Raw genomic sequence first — 19,433 nt, forward strand, 5'->3', positions numbered from 1 at the left:
AATTCATTCACAAGACATCCTTTGTGCCCAGACGTAGGAGCCTCTACAGAGATGTTTGTTGAAAGCGGGATTTAACGATTTCCAGAAAGGGTAATATGTGATGGCTGGGCTGCTGCATTAGGACCATGCAGTCGGCCTTATTCTGCATTAATTTCGTTAACAGGTTCTGTTAGGACAAGATTTCCATGAAGACAAGTTGAGATATCACGAAAGCTCCTACAAAAGCGACCGTGAACTATATCTGGGACACTGTACATTTTCCACTTGGCTCTTATTTTACATAGCCATGTAACATCAGTATAACATTGAGAACCTTTTAGATGGTGAGTCACCATGTGGACATTTCGTAGCGATGTGGCCATGCAGCTTGCATGTGCCATTAGGATCGCTTGGAACAATGCACCCCGTACTATTCTGGGAAACATTGGAACAGATTTCTATAGTGCGACCTGTGACGTCAGTATCCACAGGTATCGCACCAGCAATGGTAAACACGTGCATGTGCTGCCCGTATGCACCTCGCATATGGGACCTGCATGAGTGCACCACCTGGTGTGCGCCCCTTGGCGTTCTTGTGGGGGGGGGGGGGAGACAGTTCGCTGATATGTTGTGGTTGACCATATTTCAAAAACCTTTTTTGTGTTCAATGAGTGTTTCTGCTGTGAGCATGTTTGCATAGCGTTACACATGCATTATCTTTTGATTTACGAGTTGCTTTCATGACTGTTGCATTATTTTGTGAACAGGTGTGCAGGCTGTGCAATGCATGATTTTGACTATTGATGATAAGCAAGCGTGTTTGCAAAACCTTTTACATGTGTTATTTTGACAATTTACGAGTTGTTTTCGTGTGTACACATCAGTGTACTTCTTTATTTCGGTAATTTACGGATAGTTTGTAGGTCTGTATGTTGTGTAGGGTGACCCCAAACACGTCAGGGCGAGTGTCTTGTATCAGCATAATAAATGAACTATGTCAAATCCGTCCCCAAATACACTCCTGGAAATTGAAATAAGAACACCGTGAATTCATTGTCCCAGGAAGGGGAAACTTTATTGACACATTCCTGGGGTCAGATACATCACATGATCACACTGACAGAACCACAGGCACATAGACACAGGCAACAGAGCATGCACAATGTCGGCACTAGTACAGTGTATATCCACCTTTCGCAGCAATGCAGGCTGCTATTCTCCCATGGAGACGATCGTAGAGATGCTGGATGTAGTCCTGTGGAACGGCTTGCCATGCCATTTCCACCTGGCGCCTCAGTTGGACCAGCGTTCGTGCTGGACGTGCAGACCGCGTGAGACGACGCTTCTTCCAGTCCCAAACATGCTCAATGGGGGACAGATCCGGAGATCTTGCTGGCCAGGGTAGTTGACTTACACCTTCTAGAACACGTTGGGTGGCACGGGAGACATGCGGACGGGCATTGTCCTGTAGGAACAGCAAGTTCCCTTGCCGGTCTAGGAATGGTAGAATGATGGGTTCGATGACGGTTTGGATGTACCGTGCACTATTCAGTGTCCCCTCGACGATCACCAGTGGTGTATGGCCAGTGTAGGAGATCGCTCCCCACACCATGATGCCGGGTGTTGGCCCTGTGTGCCTCGGTCGTATGCAGTCCTGATTGTGGCGCTCACCTGCACGGCGCCAAACACGCATACGACCATCATTGGCACCAAGGCAGAAGCGACTCTCATCGCTGAAGACGACACGTCTCCATTCGTCCCTCCATTCACGCCTATAGCGACACCACTGGAGCCGGGCTGCACGATGTTGGGGCGTGAGCGGAAGACGGCCTAACGGTGTGCGGGACCGTAGCCCAGCTTCATGGAAACGGTTGCGAATGGTCCTCGCCGATACCCCAGGAGCAACAGTGTCCCTAATTTGCTGGGAAGTGGCGGTGCGGTCCCCTACGGCACTGCGTAGGATCCTACGGTCTTGGCGTGCATCCGTGCGTCGCTGCGGTCCGGTCCCAGGTCGACGGGCACGTGCACCTTCCGCCGACCACTGGCGACAACATCGATGTACTGTGGAGACCTCACGCCCCACGTGTTGAGCAATTCGGCCGTACGTCCACCCGGCCTCCCGCATGCCCACTATACGCCCTCGCTCAAAGTCCGTCAACTGCACATACGGTTCACGTCCACGCTGTCGCGGCATGCTACCAGTGTTAAAGACTGCGATGGAGCTCCGTATGCCACGGCAAACTGGCTGACACTGACGGCGGCGGTGCACAAATGCTGCGCAGCTAGCGCCATTCGACGGCCAACACCGCGGTTCCTGGTGTGTCCGCTGTGCCGTGCGTGTGATCATTGCTTGTACAGCCCTCTCGCAGTGTCCGGAGCAAGTATGGTGGGTCTGACACACCGGTGTCAATGTGTTCTTTTTTCCATTTCCAGGAGTGTACATTATTACAAAATAAACAAAAGTACACCCCTTCCTCTCTCCAGCAGCCCAGAATAGGCTGCATCATTTTCCCGCCATTTTTCCTTCCCATACCCCCATCTTGGGTTACATCACGGAACAGGTGGCAGCACCCTCTGGTAGCAGTAACGTGTACAGTGTCAGTTGAACTCTGGACCACGTGGTGAACACACTGGATGGAGGTACCGCCTCTAATTGTTTAAATAAACACTGCATGCAAAATAAAGACTTACCTCCATCCTATCCAGCACAAAGTAAGTCCTTTTACCACCAATTCCTTGGAAGAGGTGGCGGTCGGATGAGTTAGCTTAGTGGAGGTAACCCAAGTGCCCTTCTTTCCCGCCATTATCTTAGATTATTGGAAGTAGCCATGGTGTGCTGCATTGTCCTGATATAATGCGAACTTCCCACCATTTTCTGCGGAATGGGAGGGGTGAGGGGAGGGTTTTAGGTTAGTGGAGGTAGCCCAACTGACATATCTTCCCGCCAAAATTTGAAATTCCCGCCATGACGTCATTGCAACGTTGCCACTCCTATCACCACCACCTTGGATCTGCCATCTTGAATAAATTTAGCAACAGTTCAATGTGGTGTGGTATAAAGGGTGTTCCCCTACTGAGAGGCACTGTGGTGTCAATGAAGACACAGCATTACACTGTTGTATTCCTAGCATGTAATCAATAGGAACATGATTAAGGATTTTTTGACATGTACGAGTAATATTTATAGCCCGTAATTTGAAATCGATGGACTGTAGATCTTATGCTTCTGAATTTCTGTGTGCAGTCCATTTATATTCCTCAAGTTTCTGAATTTCCTTATGTATGTTAGTGTGTATTCTTCTTGTTGTGATAGCTCTCTAGATGTCAGCCTTCTAACTAATGACACAATACTGTCCGAACTTGATGAAATTTCCATAGAATTATCAGGTTTTGTAACTTGGCGGGGGACGTCTCTTACTCGTCGAAAGCAGATGGTTAGAAATGTCGTATATCGAAGACTGGGAGATTCCTGAGAATACGAAAGGGGAGTTGAGAGATGATCACTGTATCTTTCTTCTAAGTATTCGGGGCAGACATATTACATCCTCTTACATACATCTTATGAAGTGACTGCAATGAGAAAATTAGAGACTTATACGAAATTTTTCTACAAAGAGAATTTAAGGAGCAGGAGTTCCATCTTCTGTATTCTCGATACATAAGAGACAACGTTCTTCGGTGAGTTTTGAGTGCCTATAAATGAATGTACTGACATTTTAATACGTAAACTAAACTTTCATCTATATGTTTACTTCCGTCGTACGTTGTGTGATGGAGGGCATCGTATAAGACCTAGTCGTCATTCCCTTTCCTATTCCCCTAGCAAATACACCGAGGGAAAAATGTTACCTATATGTCTCCTTATGAGCGCTAATTCCTCGAATCCTATCTTCGTGACCAGTGTGTGAAATGTATGTTGGCTGTGAAGAAAGGAACAGAAAATTGAGGATTTGCTAGATGACGATCAGTTTGGCTTTAGAAAAGGTAAAGGCACCAGAGAGGTATTTCTTACGCTGCGGTTGATAATGGTAGCAAGAATAAAGAAAAATCAAGATACGTTCATAGGATTTGTCGATCTGGAAAAGCGGTCCACAACGAAATATGATGCAAGATGTTCGAAATTATGAAAAAAAGGAGTAAGCTATAGGGGGAGACGGATAATATAGAATATTTACAAGAATCAAGAGGGAATAATAAGAGCGGTCGACCAAGAACGAACCGTACATTGAAGAAGCAATGATGGGAATTAATGGAGGATTCAGAAGTGGAATTAAAATTCAAGGTGAAACGATGTCAATGGTACGATTCGCTGATGACTTTGTTATCCTGAGTGAAAGTCAAGAAGAATTACATGATCTGCTGAATGGAATGAACAATCTAATGAGTACAGAATACGGACTAAGAGTAAATCGAAGGAAGACGAAAGTAATGAGAAGTAGCTGAAACGAGAACAGCGAGAAACTTAAAATCGGGATTGGTTCAAATGGCTCTAAGTACTATGGGCCTTAATATCTGAGGACGTGAGTACCCTAGACTTAGAACTATTTAAACATAACTAACCTAAGGACATCACACACAGCCATGCCCGAGGCACGATTCGAACCTGCGAACGTATCAGCAGTGCGGTTCCGGACTGAAGCGCCTAGAACCGCTCGGCCACAGCGGCCGGCTAATATCAGGAACGATGATCACGAAGTAGATGAAGTTAACGAATCAGCTACCTAGGCAGTAAAACAATCAATGACAGATGGAGCAAGGAGGACGTCAAAAGCAGACTAGCAATGGAAAAAGGGGCATTCCTGTCTAGGGGAAATGTACTAGTATCAAACATTGGCCTTAATCTAAGAATGTACTTCTGGAGTACAGCATTGTATGGTAGTGAAACATGGACTGTGGGGAAACCAGAACTGAAGAGAATCGAAGCATTTGAAATGTGTTGCCACAGACGAATGTTAAAAATTTTGTGGACTGATAAGGTAAGGTATGGGGAGGTTTTTCGGAGATTCGGAAAGGAAAGGAATATGTGGAAAAGACTAATAAGGGGAAGTAACAATGATAGCACAACTGTTAAGGAATGAGGGAATGAGTTCCATAGTACCAGAGGGAGCTGTAGAAGGCAAAAACTGTAGAGGAAGTCAGAGATTGTAATACATCTAACAAATAATTGAGGACATAGGTTGCAAGTGCTACTCTGATATGAAGAGGTTGGCGCAGGAGAGTCTCAGTACTGTTCCCGGAAAAGAACGTCTTCCCTCAAGTTTTCGAAACATCCGCCCACTAATTTGGTGGGAGCCAATAGGAAGGTTCCGTTAGGGCTGTATTCTGATGGAAACCTAGGCCTGCAGATTTCTCCACGTTTGGAAGGTGGCGCACAGAAGACAGCTATTTTGTTATTGCTCATTGTGTCAGCCTTCCTGAGATATTTCGAAAGCACATCTGAGAATGTTTCGGTTTTCAGGAGTGATGAAGCAAGGAATTTTGTTCAACACTCAGGACATTTCAGCATCTCACTCTTAGGAGAAGGATAAGAGAACTTTTGTGAGCCTGAAATCGTTAACATCTGTCCGGCATGGCGAACAGTGGGTTGTCGGCAGAGGGCAGTACAGCTTGGATGCATAGGCAGAGGTTCGTGATGCAGCGGCTGCAGTGGCAGCTGTTCACATACAATCCTGTGGCGGAGGGGTCGTGGGAATGGAGAAGAGAGTGAAACATCCTGCTGCGCCCATAGACCGACAGATCTAAGCAGGATTAGTTTGGGAGCAGTATACCAGATTTTTAAGTGGCTTCCTTCCACCAGCGTGACATGACAACCGAGAGAAAGAACACAATTAGCATTGGATGTCTTCAGCTCTCTGACGACAGTTATCATCCGCTGTGGTGTAGTAGGAGGTGACTTTCTAGCCTGTGAAAAGCCTACAGAGACGTAAATGGAGCGTCTGAAACGATTACCTGGCGAGTATAGTCCGGCCAAAGGAGAAAAGTTATTCACCATGCAAACTGACCCTCATGATCAATTTAATTAATTAGCGTATCAATTTTATATCAATGACGTGTGGAAACGAGTGTGAGAGTGCCCCAGATATGATTCAAGAGTTAGGTCGGCAATAATTCGTTTTTTCGTTAAGGTGAGACATTTTACCGAATTATCTGTCTTCCACCTACATAGGGAAAGGTGATCATCGTAATAAAGCAGTTATATTATCGAATTTATAAAGCGATACATAGTATAAACCTGGTATTTCCCACTTCTCTGTGATGTTATCTTGATGAGACATTTATTTACTTTAAGAGAGATCGAAAGTGAGGAGACATCCTGTGACAGAAGTAGAGCATGCATTTAGCACACTCTGTCATGAGCCAAATAATGAATTAAATAATGTAGTATTCTATTGCAGGACATGGCGAATAAGAAAAGATTTTTTTCTACCTGATGAGAAAATGTATAGCGGAAATATAGTCTATGCCACAGTGTTATACAGGTTTTTCACAAGTAACGATACTTCAGCAATGTGAAAACGCGTTATGGTCTGTTTTATCCTACCTTCGAAAAAACGGGAGCAATCTACATTTGACATGAGAAATTCGAGGTGCATTCACAAAATAAATCGCCGTTTCAGATTTTTAAACTGAATGATCTGTGTCAGTAGGGAGCTTCAGTTTGAGTTGTACGGCATTGTGGCACGGTTAGCGGCATGGGCAGGTGGATGTAATGGCTTGAAAAGGTTGTCATGAGCCACAGTTTCCCAGCTGGCTCTTGGGGTACACAATACACTTTGTAGATGGCGCTGGACTAGACTGTAGGTGACTGGAGGACACTGGTCAGTTTTCTTTTTCATCTTGAGTCAGCATGTTTAGGTAAGTTAATGAACATTGTACGATATATTTCCCATGTTTCTGTTGGATAGGATGCAACTGGCGACTCTTAAATAGGTATAAGTGGGTTTCTTCCCACATGATGTTGCCACAGGAGTCCTGTACAGGCGGGAGCACCCAGAGGGTTGGAATCCCTCTCCCCACATGGAAGAATTTGTTGACTGGGCTACTTTCAGTACCTGTTCTCCGGTTGGAAGCTCAGTGGCCCAACTCTGCACTGTGTCGCTGCCTGCTGCCAGCCTCCAGCCTGCCGCCTGCCCCTCTCACGCCCTAGCCGCCTTCCGCCGCCTACGGCAGCCGCCGCCACCGCTCGCCACTTTGGGATCTGCTGTCCGCCATCCGCCGACCGCCGTCCACCGTCCACCGCCTCCCACCCGCCACTTCAGGGTCTGCAGGTGCCTGCCCGCCGTTGCCGTCGCCGTGCTGTATCTTCGTCTTCGTCCTCATTATCTCCTTCACCTGTTCTTGTCGATTCCCCGCTCACCGTTTCCCTACCTCGGCGACGCCCATCACTGGTAAACTCATCCCCATTTCAACATGGACACTCCAACCATCATCATCTACTACACGTACCCCTCCCCAGCCCCGACTGTCACTTCATGGAGTCCCTCCTCTGGTCCCCTTCCTTATGCCCAGCCTCCTCTTATTGGTGTTTCCTCCCCCTCCATCTCCTCCCGCATCTTGTATCCCCATGTTTATTAGTCCATTCTGGCTCCTGCTCCTGTTCCTGCTCCTGTTCCTGCTCCTGCTCCTTTTCCCACTCCTTTCACTGGTCCTCATGAGTTTCCTCTTTGCCCAGTCGCCCTGCATCACCAGCACCTCCTTCACCTGTACAGATGGTAGCCTGCTGGACCACAGTCCCCACGGCAGACGATTCGCTGACACCTCATCCTTTTGTCATCTCTACACCCAAAGCAGGGCCCGCCTCCCATCACCACCCACTCCAGCCTATCCCTCAGCCTTGTTCCCAGGCCGCCCTCACCAAAAAACACTAAACGACATAGTGTCAACCTAAATCCTGCCCTCCACCAAAAAACCTTCAGATTCCCCTATGGGTAACACCCTTATTCCTGCTTCCTAACCCCACATCAATCACACACTCATCGTCTCCCTTCCTGACTCCAAGTTCCTTGACACTCGTGCTCTCACCTTGGAAATCTGCAAATACTTCCCCTGTGCCCCCATTTCCCAACTCATTCCCCACAAAGAATCCTTACCAAATCCCCCAATCCCTCCTTCTACAATGACCTCCTTAAAAAGATCACCAGTATCACTTTTCACTCCCATGCCATCCCTACACCCAACCTTTCCCCATCCTCTCCCCACCAGCCTGAACCCCCGTCCATCCTCCAAACTTCACAATTGTGATCACAAAACTCAGCCTCACAGTCACAGAGATCGAGATGTTGGTGAAACTGAACGCCCATCCTGCCCTCAAAGTATGTTCCAACTGCCACATCTACAATGACGTAGGACCCACCTTCCTTTATGAGTGTCTCCACAGAATCCCCTCTCCTCCATCGACCACCTACTCACCCAGAGAGCTCTTATTTATAAGCACCACCACCCTCCTGACCTTTCTCTGTCCTCTCCCCAGTCATACTGGTGACAAAAGTTCCTGGTCTATAACAATCACATTACATCTACCTCTAAAAATTTTCCCACCTGCCCCACTGCAAAGCCTCTCATTTACTCAAACAGTGTCACAACCTTGCCTCCCCTCCTTCCTGCAATACATGCAATGAAGCCCACCCCCACCTATTCCTCTAAATGCAAGACAAACCCCCCCCCCCCACCTAACCAAATGAGAGCTCACCATCCCAGTACATCCCATTGATCAACCCCTCCATTCCAACAATTCCCTTCATCCACCCCTACAGCAAAAGACATCATCTGGTTCATTAGCATCATTGTTCAAAATAGCCACCCATTCCAATGTCCACATTCTCCATCAGATCTGACTCGATGCCTGTTCCATTTTCCATCTGAACACCTTCACCACCTACTCTCATAACTAAGCCCCCTTCGTTTTTACCCACCTCAGCACCCTTGTATAAGCCTTTCTCATGCTTGCTCCTTCCCATTCCCCTGTCTCTGTCCTGGCATGACGACAGTATCACCTGTTTTATCAAAACATTTGCTCGTTCCCTGTTAACATGTCCCTATTTATGCATACCCTGTCCTAGCACCAGGCTGATGCCTTCATCCTCAATGAAACCTTCCTTCAATCTTATCACATTGTCTGCCCCTTTCCCTATGTCATTCACTGTACTGATAATCCCTTCCCCTTAGCACAAGATGGGGTAACTTTGGCCACCTTAAGCATATCCCCACACTGCCACAACCACTGCTAGCAAACACCTGATACTCAGTCTTTTTCTCCACCCTCACCATTACATGTGCTACCATATGTGTCTGTCCTATTGTTCCCTTCCCCTATGACTGCCTCTCCCATACTGATTGCACCATCTCCACCTACATGATTGCTGCAGACCTTAACATTCATACCTGTGACCCTGTCACCCTTTGGCAGTGGCTTCAGTTCCTTTCTGCCCTCCAAGGTGATCTTGTCCACTTCCCTTTTGACACCTGTCCTGAAAGTAACACAGGCCTCAATGTTGCCCTCACTTGCCCTAACCTCCTTGGGTGTATCACTGTGGAAGTACTTGATCCCATTGGCAGTGACCATCTCCCAGTCCTTCTCACCATCTCCTTTGCCCCTCACCCTCCCCTCAGCTCCTCACCCTGCCACCTCTCCTAAGGTTGTTCATGACTACTTCCATAATGACTGAAATACCTAACTGGAATTCATCGACACACAGGTTCGAAGACACCCTCCCCATTCCACCATCCTGATGACATCACTCACTCTTTGCCCTTCCTCAACAAGACCAGCTCTGATGCTGTGGCGGCCCACCTTCCCACCAAACTTATCAACCCCCACCATACGACCCTTTCTCCACAGGCCATGCTCCTTCTCTGTGAATCCCACTGGCCTACCATTCGTTCCTCCACACTCCTGATCAGGACACATACCTCCACTAATCCACCATGTTCGAAACCTTCTGACAGCAAACGAAAGCCAGGACTGGTGCCATATATGCACACAACTCAATGTCACCGACCCTGTCAACTCCTCAACTCATTCCCTGCCCACAAGTCCCTTTTCATGCATACCTTGTCCCTGCACCATGTTGACACCTCCATACTCAATGCAACCTTCACCCAATCTTATCACATTGGCTGCACCTCTCCCTATGTACTTCACCTCCCTTCCACCACCTTACCAGTAGCCATCCCTCCACACATTACCCACTTCTCCATGTCAACTGCCCTTTAACTGACAACCTCGCTAAAGCTAACCACTTTGCTTCCCACCTCTCTGAAGTCTTCTCCATACCTGACAACTCTCACGTAGTTTACTCCCTCTTCCCCAATGTCCATGACTGCACTGACAGCACTGTCCTGCCACTTGCTCCCAGCTTCTGGTACTTGGATCACTCACTACCCTCAGAACTGAACACTCCTATCACTGCACAAGACACATCCTCCATTTAAAACTCAACTCTGCCCCTGGTCAGAATTGCATCATTTACTGCCACCTCAAAGAACTCCCACCTCAAAGAATGCCCACTCTCGTTCCTCACTGCCTTTACCACCCTGTAAAACATTGTCCTATGCAGTGACTTTTACGCAGACCTGTGGAAGATGTGGAAGACTTCTGCATCTGCTTTTCCTTAAACCTAACAAACCTCCTTCTGACACCTCTTCCTATTGCCCCATATGCCTCACCCTCACGTTCAGTAAGGTCTTCCAGTCCATCCTCTCCCAACATATCCATCACCACATAACTCAACATCACTTCCTCCCTCATACCCAGTGTGATTTACAGCCCTCCTTCTGTGTTGATTATCAGCTCCTTAACTTTACCCATCACCTCTCCCTCCAAGTTAACTCCCATCACTATGCTATTTTTGTTTCCCTTCATCTCTTAGAATGCCTAAGACAGAATATGGCATTCAGGGCTCCTTTTTCCTTCCTATGTCACCATTCATAATACCAATTCCCGCACCTTCCACCCTGCCACAGGTGTTGCCCAGGGCTCCATCCATTCTCCTCTCGTTTATCTCCTGTACACTGCTGATATACCCACCACCACCACTGCCACCACACCAACCTAAACCAGTTTACCACTTGGTGCAAGCTGTGACTCCATCGAATCAGTCCTTCCAAAACCCAGACAATCATTGCAGGACATACCATCTCCTTCTGGCTCCATGATTTCTACCTCACCGTCTATGACCAACCTTTCCAACTTATCCCCACCTTGAAATATTTTGGCCTCACCCGTGAGCGTCACTTCACCTGGACTCCCCATCTTCTTACCAGTCAATGCAAAGCCCACAATAGAATCTATCTCCTGAAACTCCTCTCTGGCAGGATATCCCATTCTTTGCTACGCCAGTACTGCCTCACAAATTTTATAAAGCCCTCCAAATCAGCTGGCCACAGTGACCGAGCAGTTCTAGGTGCTACAGTCTGGGACCGCGCGACCTCTATGGTCACAGGTTCGAATCCTGCCTCGGGCATGGATGTGTGTGATGTCCTTAGGTTAAGTAGTTCAACGTTCTAGGGGACTGATGACCTCAGAAGTTAAGTCCCATAGTGCTCAGAGCCATTTGAACCCTCCAGATCCTTGAACGCTGTGTGCTCCACCTCACTTTCCGTATCCATCTCCTGTCCCCCATGAAGATCCTCTATGACCTCATCCCCTTCCCACATCTCCTAGAACACATCCGAATCCTCTACACTAACCACCACCTCGATACCCGTCACCCCCTGGTCCCTCCTTTACTTTTCTCTCCACACCTGATGCCAATCCTTTACCGATGTTTCCCACCCTCGTTTCATCTCCAAACTTGTCACCCCCTCTCCCCATCATGTATAATATGCTTCACCCCAAGATTTATCCTTTCTTCCAACCCTGAACCTCCTCTTCCCTCCCCTCCTCACTAGGGCTCTCTCTCCTTTCCCTCTTCCTACTGCTTTTTCCTCCCTCATAACTCCGTGTCCTTCTTACTTCTCCTTTCTGATTCCTTTCACTCCCCCCTAGGCTGATCCCTCCCCACCCTCCCTGTCTCCTGCTCCTTGGCATGCTACCGGCTCCCCCCATTTGGCCCCTTCCTGCACTGTGTCCTCTGCTGACTCTCCTTCTCTTTTTCCTCTTTCCCTCCTCTCTTGGCAGGTCCTTCCGATTTTAATCCGCTTATGTTGTCGTGTTTTGGTGCTCGCCATCTTCGTGACATCAGTGCTGTGTGTTCAGTGTCGTCATCCTGTGTGGCTATCTTTACTGTGAACACTATATTTAATTGTGCTCTTTATGCCACCACTGTTTATATGCTGCATCTTCACTGAGTGTCATTTTAATTATATGTGGATTTTATGTAAACATGCCTCGTGAAACTGTATCTTTTTTGTCTATTTTAACTCCCATTGTTTCCCCTTCTCATGTGTAAACTTCGGCTTTTATCACCATATTTTATGTATATACCATTATCCTGCTTTGTTTTATGTAGTCTCTTGGCTGAAGAGCAGAGAACTGTGCCGCTGCCACCCCACTCCAGCCCACATGGGACAGGGGTATGAAGTAACAACAAGGAAAAAACACAGGCGCTGTTGGAAAGTGGGTCGCTGTTCTAATAATATTATTACCCATTCTGATGCTACTGTCAGCAGCAGCTATTAACTTGTTGATCAACTGGAGGCTACTCCCCAATACTTCAGTAATAGTTTGCTGTTCTATCATTATAACCCATCCTTCCCATATAGGGTGTTTGGCTAGGCTGGCTAGAGCAACTCTCCAGTGCCAGACTCATAGCGAAAATATCCACTTCTCGTGTAGCAGTTATTAACGAAACTGGATGGAGCTACTGTCTAGTGATCGAGCAATGACAACTCAAGTTGTTCAAATAAAAATGTTCTGCATTGTATACAAAATAATAAAAACTAACATCATCCTGTCTGGCGGCTCGTAACAGAGTGAAGCTCCCTCAGAAGTGGCGGAGAGGAGGGCAGGTGGGGTAGTGTAGAAGGGATGGTGATGGTAGATGGAGGATGAGATTGGAAAATAGTGCCCTCTGGCAGTGGTGGTGTGAAATAGCTCAGTTGGTCTCCAGACCTCGAGGTGCACACACAAGTTTAGATTTTCCTGCCAATAAATTTCAATTTCATACCAATAAAATCGAATTTCCCACCATTTTTTGAATTTTCCTTTATTTTCAGAGGTGGGGGTAGAGAGAGAGAGGAGGGGATGGGAGTGGAGGTATAGGGAGTGGGGAGAAACCCATGTGCCGAATGGGGAAAAAACCATCAGGGGGAGGGGGAAATTAATTTATCACTGCTGTAGTTGCATAGGTGGCCTTGGGGCTGTGTGGCGTAGACCAGGCGGTTTTTTTAGGTTAGGCAGCCTCGAGGAAACATAGAAAGGGCTTCAGTCTCAAAGGATGCAGGTCGAACACAGAAACAACGTCGATCTAGGAACCATAGGTGTAACAGTTGTAAATTGGTGTGTTTATGTTGAGGGAGTACCAGAGCTTCAGGAGCTTATAGAAAGTAATGATGATCAAATCGTTATATCTGCTGAAAGCTGGCCAAAGGTAGATATAAGTGCAGCAGAAATTTCTGTGGGAGATCTAACGGTGTTATGAAAGTATAGGCTAAATACAGCTGGCGTTGGCGTGTTTGTTAGAAGTCCTTTATCTTGTTGCGAAATTTCCATGGATAGTTCCTTGAGGTAGTATGGATAGCGGGCAGTCTTGGCAGCCGGAATAAAATAATAAGAGGATCCTTTCACAGATCTCCAAAGTCAGATGATGCAGTTCTTGAACGGTTAAAATAAAACTTGAGTCTAATTTCACACACATAACTGACACATACAATTCTGGCTGGTGGTAACTTATGTTCGATATGTTTACGATAATACATGCTCAGATTCGTGGAACACTTAAAACTTAATCTAAAGTTGTCCTAAAAGCATTCCCCGAAAATTGTATCTAGCAGGTAATTCATGAGCCCACTGGAATAGTAAAAGGTTGTGAATACACACTTGATCTCATAGCAACAAAAAATTCTGAGCTAATAACGAGCATCAAAACGAAAACGGGATTAATGAAGAAAGGGTATCGTAGCGAGACTGAATACCGTCATCACAAATCCGCCGAAAATAAAAGGAAAAGATACCTATTGAAAGAAAAAACAGATAAAAATTCACTCGAGGCCTTCCTGAGAGACAGTCTCCAATCCATCAAAATAACTAGTGTAAGTCTAGACCAGAGGTGGCTTGAATTCAAATAAATAGGATCGACAGCATTTGAGAGATTTATACCAAATAAATTAAAGAACGACGGGGCTGATCCCCCATAGCACACAAAAGACGCAGAACACTGTCACAGAAACAATGAAAAAGAGCATGCCAAATTTAAACCAGTGCAAAACCGTCAAGATTTACGCTCCTTTACAGAAACCCGAAATTTAGCGTGGATTTCAATGCAAGAAGCTTATAAACGTTTCCACAACGAAACTATGTCTCGAAACCTGGCAGAAAATCCAAAGAGATTCTTGTCGTATTTAAAGTATGTTAGTGGAAAGCCACAATCAATGAGTTATCTGTGCAATAGAAATTGAAAATGCCATCTATGACAGTGTTGCTCACCCCTTCACAAAAGAAGATGAAGTAAATATTTCAGAATCGGATCAAGGACAGGTGCCAACATGAGTAACATAGACATACAAGATCTCGGAGTAGTAAAGCAACTTAAATCACTTACTGAAAGCACTTCTTCCGGTCCTCTCAATATATGCTGATGCAATAACTCCATACTTAACAATCATTACAAGAGCTCGCTTGACAAAAGAGCCAGAAAATACGACTGGAAAGTTGCAGAGGTCACACCAATATTCAAGAAGGGCAACAAGAGTAATCCACTAAATTACAGGCCCGTACCATTAACGTCGATATGCAGCAGGATTTCGGAACATATACTGACCTTGAACATAATGAGAGAACGGTCTACTGACACACAGTCAACATGTATTTAGAAAACATCGCTATTGTCAAACACTACTAGCTCTTTACTCACACGAAGTGTCCAGTGCTGTTGACAAAGGATTTCCATTAGATTCCGTATTTCAGATTTCCAGACGACTTTTGACACCTTACCTCACAAGTGGCTAGTAACCACAATGCGTGCTTATGGAATATCGTCTCAGTTCTGTGAATGGATTCGTCATTTCCTGTCAGAGAGATCACAGTTCTTAGTAACCAACGGAGACTCATAGAGTAAAACAGAAGTGATTTCTGGCGTTCACCAAGATAGTGTTGCAGGCCTTATGTTGTTCCTAATCTGTATAAACGATTTAGGGGACATTCTAAGCAGCGATCTTTGGTTGTTTGCAGATGATTCTGTCGTTTATCGTCTAGTAAAGTCATTGCGAAACGACTTGGATAAGATGTCTGTATGATGCGAAAATTGGCAATTGACCCTAAATAATGAAAAGTGTGAGGTCGTCCACATGAGTGATAAAAGAAATTCGTTAAACTTCGGTTACACGATTAATCAGTCAAATCTAATGGCCGTAAATTCAAATAAATACCTAGGAATTACAATTACGAACAGCTTAAATTGGAAGGAACACATAGAAAATGTTGTAGGTAAGGCGAATCGAAAACTGTGTTTTATTGGCAGAACACTTAGAAGATACTATACTACACTTGTCCGTCTTCGTTTGGAGTACTGCAGCGTGGTAAGGGATTCTTACCAAATATAATTAACGGATTACATCGAGAAATTTCAAAGAAGGGTAGCACGGTTTGTATTATCGAGAAATAGGCGAGAGAGTATCATGGACATGACACAGTATTTGGAATGGACAACATTAAAACAATTCGTTGCGGTGGGATCTTCTCACGAAACTTCAGTTACCAACTTTCTTCTCCGAATCCGAAAATATTTTCTTGACGCCGACTGAAACAGGTCATAATAAAATATAAGAAATCAGAGCTCACACAGAACGATATAGGTGTTAGCTTTTCCAGCGCTCTGTTCGAGAGTGGAGTGGCAGAGAATTATTGTGAAGGTGGTTCGATGAACCCTCTGTCAGGCACTTGAACGTGATTTTGAGAGTTTCAGTGTAGATGTAGGTGTAGATGTAGGTGGTAGGCTTAAGTCGACGCAGATTCCACAAAACCATGGACCCAAGTTGTCAACAAGGCACTGTGTAAGCTGGTGGTGCCTCCTTAGTGGTGTAGACTGTGTTTACATGGAATGGGTTGGGTGCTCTAGTCCAACTGAACCAACCATTGACTGGATATGGTTACGTACGGCTACTTCTAGACCATTTACAGCCATTCACCGACAACAATGTCTTGTGACTGCGTCACAATGGTACGGAACTGGTCTGAAGGAGTGGAAAATTCGAGCGAATGACTTGGTCACCCAGATCGCCCGAAATATATGCCGTCGAAATTTATGGGACGTTATCGAGAGATCAGTTCGTGCACAACAATTTGCATTATCGACACTTTTTCACAGTTATGGACAGTTGTAGAGGCAGCATGACCCAGTATTTCTGCAGGGGCTTCCAATGACTTGATTCAATGCCATGTCGAGTTGCTGCAGTACATCGGGCAAGAAGAGGTCCGACACGATGTTAGGAGGCATCCCATGACTTATGTCACCTTATTGTATATTTACGTTTGCCAGCTTTTTGTTTTTCTTTCGCAATTTCCGTATAAATGCCAGGATGTTCCTCCAACAAGGCAACGACGCGTACGTATCTTTCTTGTTAGCTGAGCTAGTGTTACATGTGTAATAACGTCAACGTTGCCGAGATGTTGGGCTATCACTCCTCCTCGCTTCTTCTAACTAGCCATAAAAGTAGTAACAGAATTGTTAGTAGCTTGCACTGAGCCACAGCATGAGTTTATAAGCATTGGCAGAAAATTCAGTGAGAGACGAGTTTGGCAAGAACTCCATGTCGACGAGGCGCCAAAGGTAACTAGAAATACTCCGTTCTTCGTCTTATACATTTGTTATGCACACTCGAACCAAAAACTTCACTCGCAGTACAGTACATCCACCTCTGACGAGTAACACTATTTGACCATCCTTTTACAGTATGACGAAAGTTGAGGTGTTATTGTAAATAATATTTATTTTAACCAGCCAAATGACGGTTTTTATGTAATCATTTGCGGTATGTGAGCGTCTGTGTGTGTGTGTGTGTGTGTGTGTGTGTGTGTGTGTGTGTGTGTGTGTGTGTGCACGCGCGCCTTCATAACGAGGCAATCAGCTTGTTTTACTTGTGTGTGTAGACGTTGATTTAACTGCTCTTTTAATTTTTGTTTTTTAAAGGCCTCGTGAGGTCAGTTTAGGAGCTATTTGAATGAGAAATACCGGCTTCAGGCTCCAGAAAGCTGACAGTGGCCAGGAGAACAGCCAGATGACGCCACATGGCGGAGTATTATAAGGTTGACAGTGGTTTGGGCCTGATCGCAGGATCATGGGATGAAATTCTCAACCATCTCGGGAACTGTTGTGTCCTTCATCAAGATATCAGATCTGTTCCTGCACGAAGACCATCTGCTATAGTGACCGGAACGATGAAATAGTTCACGCTACGACGCCGTCACAGGTTCAGAAAACAACATGAGCCGAAACATTATAGCCGGCCGGTGTGGCCGAGCGGTCCTAGGCACCCGAACCACGCTGCTGCTATGGTCGCAGGTTCGAATCCTGCCTCGGGCATGGATGTGTATGATGTCCTTAGGTTAGTTCGGTTTAAGTAGTTCAAAGTTCTAGGGGACTGATGACCTCAGATGTTACGTCCCACAGTGCTCAGAGCCATTTCGAAACATTATAATAACCTCCTTACTAGCTTGTTAGTGTCCCTTTCGAATTCAGTACAATAGCGATTCCAAGTGACATGTTTCGGACGAGTTCTTCATAAGCTTCCGGAGGTATGTGGCACCAGGTGTCTACGCACAGGTCTCGCAATGACCCTAAATAAAGGGCGCGTGTTTTGCAGATGCAGAACTAGGGCACTACAGCGTCGCAGAATTCTTCCACTGGGTTCTGATCAGGTGAATTTGGTGAGCAAGACCTCAATGTCGCTCACCTGTCACGTGCCTCAGACCACTGGAGAACTATTCTGTCCCTGCGTTACCGACTGTTATCGTGCTAGATGATGCCATCGCGTTTGGGGAAAACAACTAGCGTGTAGGAATGTGGGTGGGCAGCAATGACGTTCTCATAATTCATAGCTGTCACGGTGCTTTTGGTCATTATCAATGGTCCCCTGGTGAATGTCTCCCACTGCATATTACTGGGCCTCCTTCGCTGATCTGCTTCCGTGGCACAATGCTTGTATCAAGCAGCTGTTGGCCTACTTCAAATAGGAACCAGACATACCCACCGACCTGCTATAAAAAAATGATTTATCCAACAATGTGTCACATTTTCATTGATGCACGGTGCAATCTCGTTAATAGCATGCCCACTGCAATCATCATTTACGACATCCTTAGGTCTGTAGAGGGGAACATGTAGGGGTCGTCTTCAGCGGAGTCCCATATTCTTGTAAGACTTGTTCTTGCACGTGCATTGTACTCTGTCGTGAGATCTGCCACCGATCACCACCTATACTGCTTTACAGAGTGGGCAAGCCTTTGACCTCGACTTTCTGTGACGTGGCGCGGACGTCCTACACTTGTCAGCTGCTGGTGACATCACCGTCCTTCAGCCACTTTCCATACATGCTCACGACAGTAGCACTTGAACCGCCGACAAGCTTCGCTGCTTCCGAGATACTCGTTCTCAGTCGCTGGACCCCAACAACTGCCCATTATCGAAATATTTAAGTCAGTGCATCTGTGGTGCGTGTCGTCACCAGCATGATTTCTCATTCGTCTGTGCTTCGATTATACGCTTTCCTTATAACGTCACGTACCCAAAACGCTACCAGACGGCATTCTACTTCGTCGTGGGCAGTGGTGGTTATGTTTTCGAGATCAGATGTTGTGTACAACACGCTATTTCTCTGAGGTTTTGGTCTGTAGGTCATTTACATGTTAGCAAAGGTACGCTGCACCGCTGCAGCCTCTGTATGGACGAGACACTCTCCCGCGAGCACCGGGTGCCAGCGCACGCCACCAGCAAGGAGCGGAGAGCGGGCGTGTGCGCAGGTGACAGGGCCTTGGCTGGGAAGAGCCGTCCAGTGAGCGGCCCGGCCCGGCCCAGCCCAGCCCTGGGCGTGTCCCGGCAACGTAACGGGACCCAAGGCCGGAGCGTCGCCGGCGGCGGTCGGTCGCCGCAGCTGTGGGCGGCGGGGCGCACAGTGGACGCTGCTGGCTGACGAGCAGCCGCAAGGTCGCCGCACGCGCTGAGCCAGCCGTTACTCGCCCACAGCCGCAACGCGGTCACCATTGTCCGAGAGTATGGCCACGGCCGCTGGAGACACGGAACGAAGCAAGCCGGATACACCTTCCTTTTCCGTGTTCCACAACAATAAGTTCCAGTAGCAAG

This window comes from Schistocerca nitens, chromosome 2 (assembly GCF_023898315.1).
Source record: "Schistocerca nitens isolate TAMUIC-IGC-003100 chromosome 2, iqSchNite1.1, whole genome shotgun sequence".
NCBI classification, from domain to species: domain Eukaryota; kingdom Metazoa; phylum Arthropoda; class Insecta; order Orthoptera; family Acrididae; genus Schistocerca; species Schistocerca nitens.